The 12,096-nt window shown below is 39.7% G+C and overlaps 1 protein-coding gene across 1 annotated transcript in view; it reads right to left on the reverse strand.

Annotated features, from left to right (window-relative positions):
* Nucleotides 1-10,864, reverse strand: part of C4H4orf54 (chromosome 4 C4orf54 homolog) — a 78,887-nt gene extending 68,023 nt beyond the window's left edge. Inside the window, exon 1 of the transcript XR_006290324.1 lies at nt 9,747-10,864. The gene's annotated coding sequence lies outside the window, so the exon portion shown is untranslated. The remainder of the gene's footprint in view (nt 1-9,746) is intronic.
* Nucleotides 10,865-12,096: the final 1,232 nt, after the last annotated feature.

A 12,096-nucleotide genomic window follows, 5' to 3' on the forward strand; every position in this document is an offset into this window, starting at 1 on the left:
AGGTCTTTGGCCAATGGAGATTTTTTTTTTTTTAGTAATTTTCTCTCTTAGAATATTTGTTGGGGGAAACAAATGGTGGATACGGAAATCATTTGAATTGCTGTAATTTTCCTGAGAAGCTTCACTCTGGATCTCTTCAGAACTATATAATCCCCACATACTCTGTTTCAATAACACTTCAGTGCGGCAGACTAAAAATTCTGTAGCAGTTTTGGGTCATGTTTTCGAGGTTATTTTTCACAGCCTGGGGAGTTGGACAGCTTTTTTTGTAAATGAAGGCTTAGATTTTAGAGCACACTTTTGCAGCAAGGGTGGAATTTTGTGGCCGTGGAATTGATGAGCACATGGGCCTACTTACTGAACAAAACCGGCTTTATTATTATTATTTATAATCATTAGACAAGCTTAGGCCTGTCTGCACTTCAGAAATAACCATGTTTAAACACAGGTGTGGCCAAACAGTGTTATAATTAGTGTGGATTTTCTTGCCTGTGTAGATGGACAAAGATATGTTATAATCATATTTTAAACACTGCTACATACTTACATGCTGAAACATGGTTCTCGACCATAGTTATAACATGGGTTAATTTCTTCTGCTGCTCAAAGGAGGCAAAATTACACCAAGTTATAGCACAGTCTGGCCACAAATATAATTCCTAATCATATTTAAAGATTTTTTTCATAGTGCAATCAAGGCTGACTTAAATAAAGAGAGGGTGCAGTATTGCTCTTAAATCTAACAGAGAACTTTGGGCTGGATACTGTGACCAGCCGAGAACCCGCCTCCCAGAAGGACTTCGAACCAAAGGCCTGCAAGTGTGAGGGCACTCAACAACTCACAAGGAATGGGACATTGACTCTACTAACACGTGGGATAGATCTCAAAGCTATGCAGGCCTTTCAGGCAGTACACATTGGCCTGGCTCATACAATAGTTTGGTGATGACTCTCTCTCTGTTAATTTGGGTGAACATTATTCACGACTTGTTTACAGGTACAGCACTAAGGTAAGCTCCAGTAGGGGCTGGTTTTGTATACATCCTTTTGCTTGTTTGTGTGTAAAAGCTGCTGCCTGTTCAAAGGATTCACTGAGACATAAGTCTGAAATTTTAGATCTGAGGAGACAACCTGCCCCCAGTCACAGTTAGCTCTTGACAGACCCTTTTCACACTCTATTGCACTTTCCAAATAGTTCTGCAGATGGAAGAGCTCTATCCACAGTTTCTTACTGAAGGCAACACACAATATGTTCCCCATGTTCCCTCAACTTTGCAACAGATTTGAATGTAACTAACTGGGAATTTTGATAGATGTTCCACTGTAAAATGCCAACACTGGAAAAATTTCTCTTCAAGGAAAAATGTATGTTCACTCAAGAAATATCTTGCTGGGCTTACTGGGCTGAGCATCAGAAATAAAATACCGAGACCCCTGAAACCACCGGTTCAGATCATCAGTGGGTTGACTCAGCCTTCATTCTCCTCAGGTGACAGAGTTCTCTGCAATTTACCCTATGTGGAATCCTACAGATGAGACCTTAAAGTCCAAGATTCTATCTGCTCTATGCGAACTTTAAAGACCCCAGCGTGCTTTTTGTAACAGCAATGTACGAACTCCTCTTGGATAAATTTTCCCTTCTCTTTCCTCCCACATTACCATTGTTTACCGGTTGCCTGCTTCTCTGCCACTCAGTCTCAGAGGTGGCCACATCTATACAATTTTAAAGAATTATGCAATGCTGAGGCATTTAAAGGTTCTACAGATATGATAAGGTATTTCCTGAAGTCAAAGAGCTGTGTTTGCCAGCAAAAGAGCTAATATTCTCCCTGAATCTGATCTGAAAGTGTTCAGGAAAATATTATAATATTTTATGAATATGTATATTGTGGTAGCACCTGGAGGCCAACCAAATAGGGGCCCCATTGTGATGCACAAACGTGTAGTAAATGACAGTCGTTGCTGTGAAAAGCAGTTTTCACCCTTGCTCCCCCCTACAGAGTGAAACCTAGTGGTTGTTTTACAGAGAACTGGCAGAGACTGGAGGCTGGGTTGTTTCTTGTACCCGTTATAGCACACTGACAAAGCGTCAGAGTCAAACTGACATTTTCATTCTTGGCATTAAACAGAATGCACACCCCAATCCAACTACACTAAATTTCTTCAGGCGCTTCTGAGAGTGCATCCCTATTTATGCACCAGCAAGCCACCTCCAACTTATTTTAGATTTGCAAGTCTCTTTTTTTACAAACATGTTTAAAAATATATATTTACTATTTAAACAGTTTAATATCACCTGTGAAATATGTCACATATTAAATGCTGCCCAACTCCTGTGGACCCATACTGTTTGTTACATCCAGATTGGATTACTGTAAATTCTTCATTTGTGGCTTTGCCAGGAACACTCTTACATGACTTGGGATCCATCCAGAATGTGGCAGCCAGAATGACCCCTGCCACCTGAAGCAAACAGAAAATTTTGCTGTATCCCCAGTTCCTTACACTGGCTCTCCACTTCAGCTCAGACTGATTTTAAAACTAGACTTTCAATTTACAAGGCTTCAGTTTCTTCAAATCCTCCTCAATATTCCTACTAAATCAATGTCAAAACTGCCCTATATTTCAACGGTATAGGATCAGATCTAAACAGTTCACTGAGCTCACTTTGCGATTCAGATTTATGCTGAAGTATAAAAAGTTCCTAAATCACAATAATAGTTTTCATTCCTGTAGCACGTTTCTTCTGAAGACTCAAAGTACCGGGCAAATTACTTAATTAAACCTCATGACACATCTCAGGCAGGTAGGAATCATAAGGGAGACAGATTTGTCTTGTGAGTGGAGAAGGGAATTAGCAGGTAAAATTCTATTCCCAGCTAGGCTACTTACTATTTGACTTTGGACAAATCACTCATCCTCACTGTGCTGGAGTTCATCCATCTCCAAAATGCATGTAACATTCACCCACCTCACTAGCACCTTGTGCAAACTAGTTAATGTCTGTAAAACATTTTGAGATCCTGAGCTGAGACATATTGTACCCAAATAAAACAAGGTGGACAGCATGGATGCTACAGGTATGTCCTGAAGAGACAAGAGTCATCTCTGCTAGCCTAAATGTGACTTGCCTCTACAGTGTGTGTGTGTTCATTACCAGTGCCCTGTTCCTGAGACTTTGCGGGTGATGAGATATTAGCAGGATCCTATGTTACTTACAGGAATAATGTTTGTCAAGGAATGTTTTGTGCGTGAAGCTCTTACAATATTTGAAATAAACGTATCCATGCACCGTGTCTAGTTTATACACCAGCTGAGGAAATCTACTTGACTATGGGTATAACATCTACAATTACACTGATCAGCTCTGGCAGAAGTGAAAAGCTCTGGTTTTTCATGGTTGCTAAGATTTGGGTAGCTATTGACATGGGCGTGGTTTCCAGGATGCGTAAGCTCCTTATGTATGGACGGAACTCTCTACAAAATATAGCCTGAAAACTTTTGGAAAGCATTCTGCCTTTTATGTACCTAGGCTCTTGGGCTACTGAATACTTTTGAACCTGAGCTTGTCAAATTTGCATTCATTTTGTCAAATTTTAAAATCCATAAAAAATAAAGGTTTCCAGGGAAGTGCTTGCTTCTAGTTAGTGGTAAACTGTCAACAACTTCTGATTTGTTGTCCTAGGTTTTGGATTTTGATGGAGCATACAGCTATCCTTTGTTTATACAAGTCAAATTTTCAAGACAAACACTGCACATTACATGTCAACTTCAATAACTGGGAAAGTGCTGAAAATAAAGATAGTCCGTAAAAGAAGCTGAGTTCCAAATTTAGCTGTTCTGTCTCAAAATGCACCAGGACTTGTACAGATAGCAAACTCTCCTGGCTAATACATACACAGATCCATTCTCTGAGTCTCAGAAAAGCAACCCTTAATTCCCTGAAGCCAAATCAGGATCTACCACGAGCCCAGCTTATTCCAGTTCCCCTTAGAGTATCATGTCTGTTTGTGTCTAGAATCTTCAGCTTCTCAATCCTTCCGTATCCTTCTGCTCCCAACCCTCAGTGCTTTATTCTAATCACATGCAGATGAAGCAATACTTCGCTGGTGACTCTACAGGGCTGCGGAATAGTCCTCTTTAAAGTCAATTTTGTTTCTTATTGCACAGAAATACTTCTAGCTGAGTTACGATGAAGCCCTTGTCTACACTGAGGATTTCAGTTATTAGCATTGCTGTATACAGTCATGGTTTAGAGCTGCTTTGCCTACCTACACTAGTGGTTGCACCAATGCAATTACACTCGTTGCTATAACTTGAGCAAACCCGCTGTGTAGACCCAGAAACTTGTAAACAGTTTTAAACAGAACAATAAAGAGATAAAACCCACCCCATTTTATGTTACTATAACCATGACGGCTACATTGCAAGTGGAATTAACTATATTCATCCTTGTGAACTAAGTGACTTTAATTCCATTCCCAGGGATGACTCTGGGACCATAAAATGGAGCCATTACAAAAAGCAGCATTTTTACTAACCAAAGCAGAGCTACTCTGCTGTGTCAGAGCAATGGTGACAAGGGCACATCAAAACCAAGCCTCCTGAGCTCTCCCAGCCTTATCTGAATCAGTTTGGGGATTTGTAAAATTGGATTTTTGTTTATCTGAACTGATTTTGAAGGTCTAATTATAACGTTCGTGAAGAGGAGCGAGATCACTACTATGAAAGGCGCTACATAAAAATAAAGGACTTGATGGATTGACATGCTGGCAGAGACCCAACACGTATATCACATGGGACCTGAGTGCAGCTGTTGTAGTCTGTGTTACAATAAATAACCATGAGAAGGTACTTGGTCACAATAGATTTTCTGGGGGGAATACCACCTGCTGTGCCACTTGGTTACACAAATGTGTACAAATTGATGTAGGAAAAGCAAAAAGTTGCAACAATTACATACTGTCAGTTTAAAACATGTTTACTATTAGCAGCATATATAGCTCATGTGCTAAGAAAGGATTAGATCAGGATACACCATGTTTGCCTACCTCTCCCACTCCACCAGCTATTCAAATAATGCCTCTGAGGTTGCTTAAATGTGTCCCTCTGCTCAACAAAAAACAGTGCACTTGCTTCCTTCATTTTCATTTAATGGGAGTTTTAATATTAACTGGCAAAGCACATTGTACACAGTAACGAAATGCATACTTCCTGCCTCTTCTCTTCAAAAGCAAAATCAATAGCAACTGCCAAGTAATAGACATGCCAGGATCATGCCGTGTAATTCTCACAGATGGCTGTCCCAGGTAAGACTATACCTCTAGAGAGGATCTTTATTTATAACTAGCAGCCTGATAGGTGGTCAGTACAGAGTGTTAATGTGACAAAATACTGGTTTTTAGAATCACCAAAATGCCTCAACTCAAATGGAAGATGAAACTGCCGATGGCATGTAAATACATCATTCATATCACTTGCTGCTGAAGGACAGAGAGAAAAGGATCAATCGAGATACACGGCATGCAATGCATTAAACACAAATCGAGTTGAATAAAGCCTATGAAATATTTACAGCGAAACATTTGCATGCTGTATAAGATTAGGAACTTTTTCTTTTTAGAAGACTTTCATGCCAGAGGGCATTTGTAACTTTAAATAAGCAACTGGCAATGAACCGAGCTGTCAACACCACTTTGGAAAATGCCTTGCGTCCATAAATCTTGCTTGGTGCCTTCTGGGTTTCAATTACACAGATGTAAGCAGCACATTAACCCATGTCCCTCCAGAAGTGAGGAGGCATTTAAGCCAATATGATTGTCCTCAGAAAGAAATTTACATACATTTTTTTTTTACTCAGCTTATGAACAGTACTCTTTCATAGAACATTGTAATATAATGTAAACCACTGAATGTTGCAGGATGTTACATTTGTTTACAAACCATAACTTTATTTAGGAAAAAGAATCCATAATCAGTCAGCATCAATTGCTTATGCAATTTGTCCCAGAGTTAAAAGTTTAATAAGCCAATGTGGCATAAAAAATAGGCCATGAATTTTGATAATTTACGTATATATTCTCCATACTATTTGAATCTAGACTCTGAAGTTGGAGAAAAGTCTGACAGATCTTACCTCTCATGGATTTACAAACATGAGAATCTAGACTATGCCAGTGAAACACAAGAGCCAAATCTGCCTTCAGTTATATCCATGCAGCCATATGGACAGAACCTATTGAGCCTCTGGGAATGGGTGGGCACAAGCCCGACCACATCTAAAAGCCCTCGCCAGCCTCAGGGGAGGAGCCACAGGATCCAGGCATCAAAAGATTACAGGGGATAATAAATGAAAAACAGGGACAGGAGTGAGGGTTACAGGTTCAAAAGCAGGGATCCAGAGGGGGACACTGAGCACAGAATCCCGGTCAGCACCCACTGCTCCTTGAAGGCATCCGGGGAGCCAGTGGACATGGCCCAGAGGAACTCTGCCCAGAGACATGACTTCAGGGAGGAGCAGGAATAGACCCCACAGTTGCAGAGCACCTCCCTGTCCCGCTTCTTTCTCCTGGTATGGTGAATGGCCATCTTGGCCAATGCCAGGTGGAGGTTGACATGGAGGTCTTATGACTTTGTGGGGCCATGGATAGGATATGCATAGATCAGGAGGTGCAGGGAAAAGTGCAGCCAGAAGGAGAAGGTTTTGGAGGAGCTAGAAAAGGGCAGCAACCTGGTGCACTCAATGTAGATATGCGCCAGAGTCTCCCTCTCCACGCGGAAGGGGCAGGTGTTGAACCATGCCCCTTATACACCCATGCTCACAGCTCCATGAAGGAGCCACCAGCTAACATCCGTGGCAGGCTGAATAGGCACTGGCCCACCGGGGCTCCTCTCCCTCCATAGGTGGTAGGAGGTCCCACCACCAGGTGTCGGAGCAGGACACAAGGGTGAGGAAGCGAAGGGTGTGGCGCATGAACACATATGGATGTTTCCTAGGTGCAGTTCGGAGGCAGACCAGCTCCACGTTGTGCTGCCGGCTCAGGTGATGTGAAGGGGGCAGCCGGGAAGGTAAGGTCCGGAGAGCGGGGGTGAGGGGCATATGGATGGTGACTGCAATAGCAGAGTTAATTAACCTGCACCTACGATCATCTCCATGCTAGAGACAATTATACATTTACTAAACTATTCTGATATTAAAGAGAAGCTTCCTTTTACCTTATTTATCTCTACGTCCCTCAGAATGCTCCACTTAATGTACTTATTTTGGGATTATGGTCTGATTCTGTGCTGTTCCACATGGGTGACTCCTATTGACTTCATGGGAATTGCTCATGTAAAGAGGCTGCAGAATCAGATCGCAAGACTCTAATTTGTTCTTTTGGCAAAACTAAATTAAGTTTCTCAGGCAGGCATGTGAAACTGTTCATAGCTTTACTTGATTTCTAATTTAACAGTTTTACTCCATGAATTGCAACACTCTCAGGGCTAGTCTATAGAGACATTAAGTTCGCAGCAAGCTGGGATGTAAATATTATCCTGTACTAACCTGCTGTGTACTGAGTGTCTATGTGGACCCTGCTGCTGTGCACTATAAGTTACCTGATCAGTGTGCTTTAATCTACTCCTGTATCTAACCATTTAAACTCTAAACATGCATTTTATTTTCCTAGCAATTTTGTCTCTTTTTATCTTGCAAACAGATTTTTCCACTCAATGATGCTGCTGGAGCTTGACATTAACAATCCATTTTCGTTTACTTTTTCAGGGGCTGGAGGGCGAGTGCCTTAAAGCTGGCTTGGCAAAATTCAATCTTTTAACATAATTTTGACAGATAATATAGTTTATTTTTTTATCAATTTAAATTTTCACAACAGGAAATTATGGGGGGGTCAGACAATTCTGAATGTCTGCTGTCATTGAATATTTCAAAAGTTAAAGCTTTATAAGCATTAAAACACAAATTGTAAGCATCACATATCAAATATACAAAGTAAATAACTTTAAAGCAAGCTCTAATAAGTTCTAAAACAGCATTTTCTTACTTTGCCTATCAATTATCATTGATGGAAACATTTTTTTCCATTGGTTTGTGTGTGTACAGTGAAAGTGATGTTTACCAACATTTACTCGTAGATATCTAATCGTTCTAAGTCTTGCTTAAGGTCTAGTCCCTCTGTTGTATGCTCATCAGTATGAGCAAGGATATCCCAAGGCTTTGGGAATAAGATGTGCTAGTTAACCGTTTCAGAGTCAGCAGAGGGCACACAAAAGTCCCATTTGCTTGTCTTCAACTGTGTCTTAGATGTGCCAGAGAGATTTCTCTTCAGTGGAATGGTGGATTTGGGGAAAAACAAACAAACATAAAATCACCACCATGAGTGATCAAACCAGATTCTGTCCTCAGTTGCACCCAGACAACCGTACTGAACTAAGCAAGATTGCACAGGGATAGCTTCATATATTTAGAAGCCAGATATAGAATACTCACAAGTTATTGCAACTTCAAATAAGTATTTTAAACCACAAATTTGATCTGACAAGGAAAAATCTAGAGATGCAAAATTTTCAGATTTTGGCTCTGATCCTATTGGAGCAAAACTTTCATTAACTAAGTTTGCCTGAGTAAAAACTGAGCAAGGACGTCATGTCTCTGAAATTTTTTTCTATTTCAAGAAGTTTGTCTGGATGAAAACATTTCCTTTTGGTGTTTACAACCCAAATATCACTGCATTTGTGCTAGTACAAGTGATCTAGAACCTGATGAGTCTACTCACATTGCTTAAGAGGAATGATATGAAAAAATAAACCAGCGATAAGTACATTAGAGTTTTCAAATTCTCTCAGTTTCAATTATCTAAAGCATTACTAATAAAAGCAATAAGTGTTTTTAAATGAGATTTTTATATTGATAGTGTCTCTTTAACATGTTTATTAGGTTAACAACTGTATAAAGCAGATTCTACTTTGTATTATAGTCATAAATCTACTGCAACCGAAGTCCAGATTTACAGCAGTCTAAATGAGCGCAGAATGTATCTCATAATTATTTCCTATTACATCCATGAATGTCGATAAACTTCTATTATATGCATTTAATAATTAGCTGTTGTTTATTCTAAAGTTAACTGAAATTATTCCAAACAACTTTAAACAACTGCTTCATAAACTTTAAGGCCAGACGGGGCCATTATAATTGTCTAGTCTGAACTCCTGCATAACGCACGCAATAGACCCTCACACAGTTATATTGTCCATATTTCTGCATCACTTCCATAATTTCTGGTTGAACAATAGCATACGTTTTAGAAAGACATCCAATCTTGATGCAAAGACTTCAAGAGTGTATGGAGCATGGGAGCTTCTAATTAGAGAGTATCTATTGGCATTTAAAGCCTTGCCATAATTAGGGTGCCTTGCTACTGCATGGAATGGCAATGCAAATACTTAAGACAGGAAACAAAGGGTACTGCTACTACTTCTCCCTCCCCACAGTTTGCGGGCCAGGAGACTTTAAGTTTTGTTTTTCTTGTGAGGTGAATGTAAAATATGCAAGTATTACCCTGAGACAGAGATTGTTGGGGGGCAGGGGAAAGTGTTTAAACACCTATAATTTCCATGGCTATTTGAGTATCATTTAAGGGATCATTTCTGAGGAAAATGAAACACTTATGAAGCTGAGCATATAGTGTGGACAGGGGAAAGAGGAGAGATGCAACCAAACTATACCTTCATCATCAAAACAGTACCTTATTGTGTTGTTTCTGTTGATGATGTTTATACAGTTGACTATGCTTCAGGCTGACCAGTGAGCTGGAACATTGCTGTTTCCTACCAGTCTCCTACATGAACTAATTACTCTGTGGCAGCAGCTTTTGTACCTGGGAATGAGGAATGAACCCTGACCCTACAGCCTGTGGTATTCTGGGAAATGTAGTTTAGCAGTCACATGGCCTTTCTGTTCCCAGTGTGTCTGTAATTGGTTCAAGTGAAGAATGTGATTTTAAGAATTATTAGATGTAGCTGATTAGAATGACAATCAATAGGCACAATATGCAAGTTTGTTTGTTTTTTCTGTATGAAGAGAAATTCACATGCCAAGTAGGAGGAAGCAACTTCTCTAAAATGAGCTGAGCTTGACAGCTAGGTAACATTCACCTACCAAGATGCACTGCTGTAGAGAACACAAGAGCTTATAAAAGCCTGTCTCAAGCTATGAGCATTGAGCTATGAGCTTTTATGCTGATTTGTGATGCAGTTGGTAAAGCCCTTAAAAAGGTGTGTGATGGTTTGTTGTTTGGATTTTATTAAATTTCTTCTTTTAGTCTTTTTTCAAATAAAGAGAAATTTTGATTTGCACCTTTCTTTTTCTCACAATGAGATAACCCAGACATGGAGGAAAAAAAAAAGAAAATAAATAAAAAGGTCATTTCAACCATCTCTGCAAACTTTGATAGAAGCAAGGCAGCTGGTAGGATAGGAAAGAAAAAAAATCAAGCTCAAAAGGACAATGGAGATGTCAAAAATATCTATGATTGCCAGGCTCCCAAAAGAAATGTTATCTAGTGAACTTTTTAATGGATAAAAAAGCTACAAAGATGCACTGGGAAAAAGCCTCTCCCACTATGACCAATATCAACCTGTGGGAAGCTAACAAGCAAGCTCATTTGAACCAGCCAAAATGGTATCTGGGGCAGAATTTGTTTTGATGTGAGATGTATAGTCAAGGAGAGAAGGTGGCACATTGCAGGCAAAGAAAGCAAGAGTTAGAGGCGCAACTAGCAAACAATTCCTGCCTAACCTGTGGAAAATCTTACAGAGCATTAGCCATCACTGAGTTCACGAAAGTTCTTTCCTTCTAAATTGTTTAATCTGTAACACAAAGAGCAACAAAGAAGTAGGCCTTCATTGCAAATCAAATAAATTGTTCTAGACTAGTTTCATTTTAGTGCATATTTTATTTTTGAGAAATCAGTGCCAAGACAAAGAGCATGACCTTTACAAACACATGATATTTTGCTTTCACAAGCAAACAGCAACCGTTAGGAGGATATTTGCATATCTTTAATGTACAGCTTCTTTAAATGGCAAAGCAAGCCCTGATGTGAAATGAAAGGAAGGTTGACAGAAGATGTAAGGATAAAGTCCCAAATCAACAAATGAGCAAGGCAGTCTAATGATAGGACACAGAGTGGGGCTCTGCAGAACCACCACTCAAAAATACAAAGGTCTGGTGAGTTTAACCAGGATACACTAGTAAATTCATGAGTTTGGGAACTGTTTGAGTCTGGTGTGGGGAGAAGAAAGAGGAAGGAAGTGTGGTGCTCTAGAATCACTGAATATGTAAATGTGCTTAGTTGTCAACATGACATATTTTTTTTCCAAGGGATAATTCTCTAAATAAAATGGGATTCTGAGCGGGATATCCAACTATTGGAGACTTGTGCCTGAATCTATTTTGAATTTTTGGTTATATGTAACATAATATTAATTGATTCACTTTTAAAATCAAGATTGGATGTTTTTCTGAAAGATCTGCTCTAGAATTTAATTCAGAGACGTTCTCTGGCCTGTGTTATACAGGAGGTCACACTAGATGATCACAGCGGTCCCTTGTGGCCTATAATCTATGAATCTTTAATTAGCAGGGCGCCAGGCTATTCTTGCCAACCTTTCATGTTTGACCAATACACAATAACATCATGTGTTAGTCACATTACTGTGTATATCAGAAAAGTACATATCAGTTCTGCTCACTCCTTTAAGTATACACCACTCACTCAACAATGGGCATACGGTGCAAATTTCAGACTGAGTGTATTACATTAAAGTATTTGCTACAAGCAATTTTTGGTTCGGTCATGCATTTGAAATCTGTGTTAAATTTGTAAACTATCACTTAAAATTCTCTAGGGGTTTCCTAGTCCTGCTTGTAGGCTAAGGGGCTCTGTAGAGAAGTGTACAATCAGAGCCTATCAGCAGTCAGTTTGCAAGGAGCCAGCCTGCAGCAAGGTGGATTGAGTTATGCCTCTCTGCCTTAAGAAGCAGCCTGCTTTCTCTCTCTGTGTTTTTGATTCTTGTATGTAAAAGTTCTGTATT

This window comes from Chelonia mydas, chromosome 4 (genome assembly GCF_015237465.2).
Source record: "Chelonia mydas isolate rCheMyd1 chromosome 4, rCheMyd1.pri.v2, whole genome shotgun sequence".
NCBI lineage: Eukaryota > Metazoa > Chordata > Testudines > Cheloniidae > Chelonia > Chelonia mydas.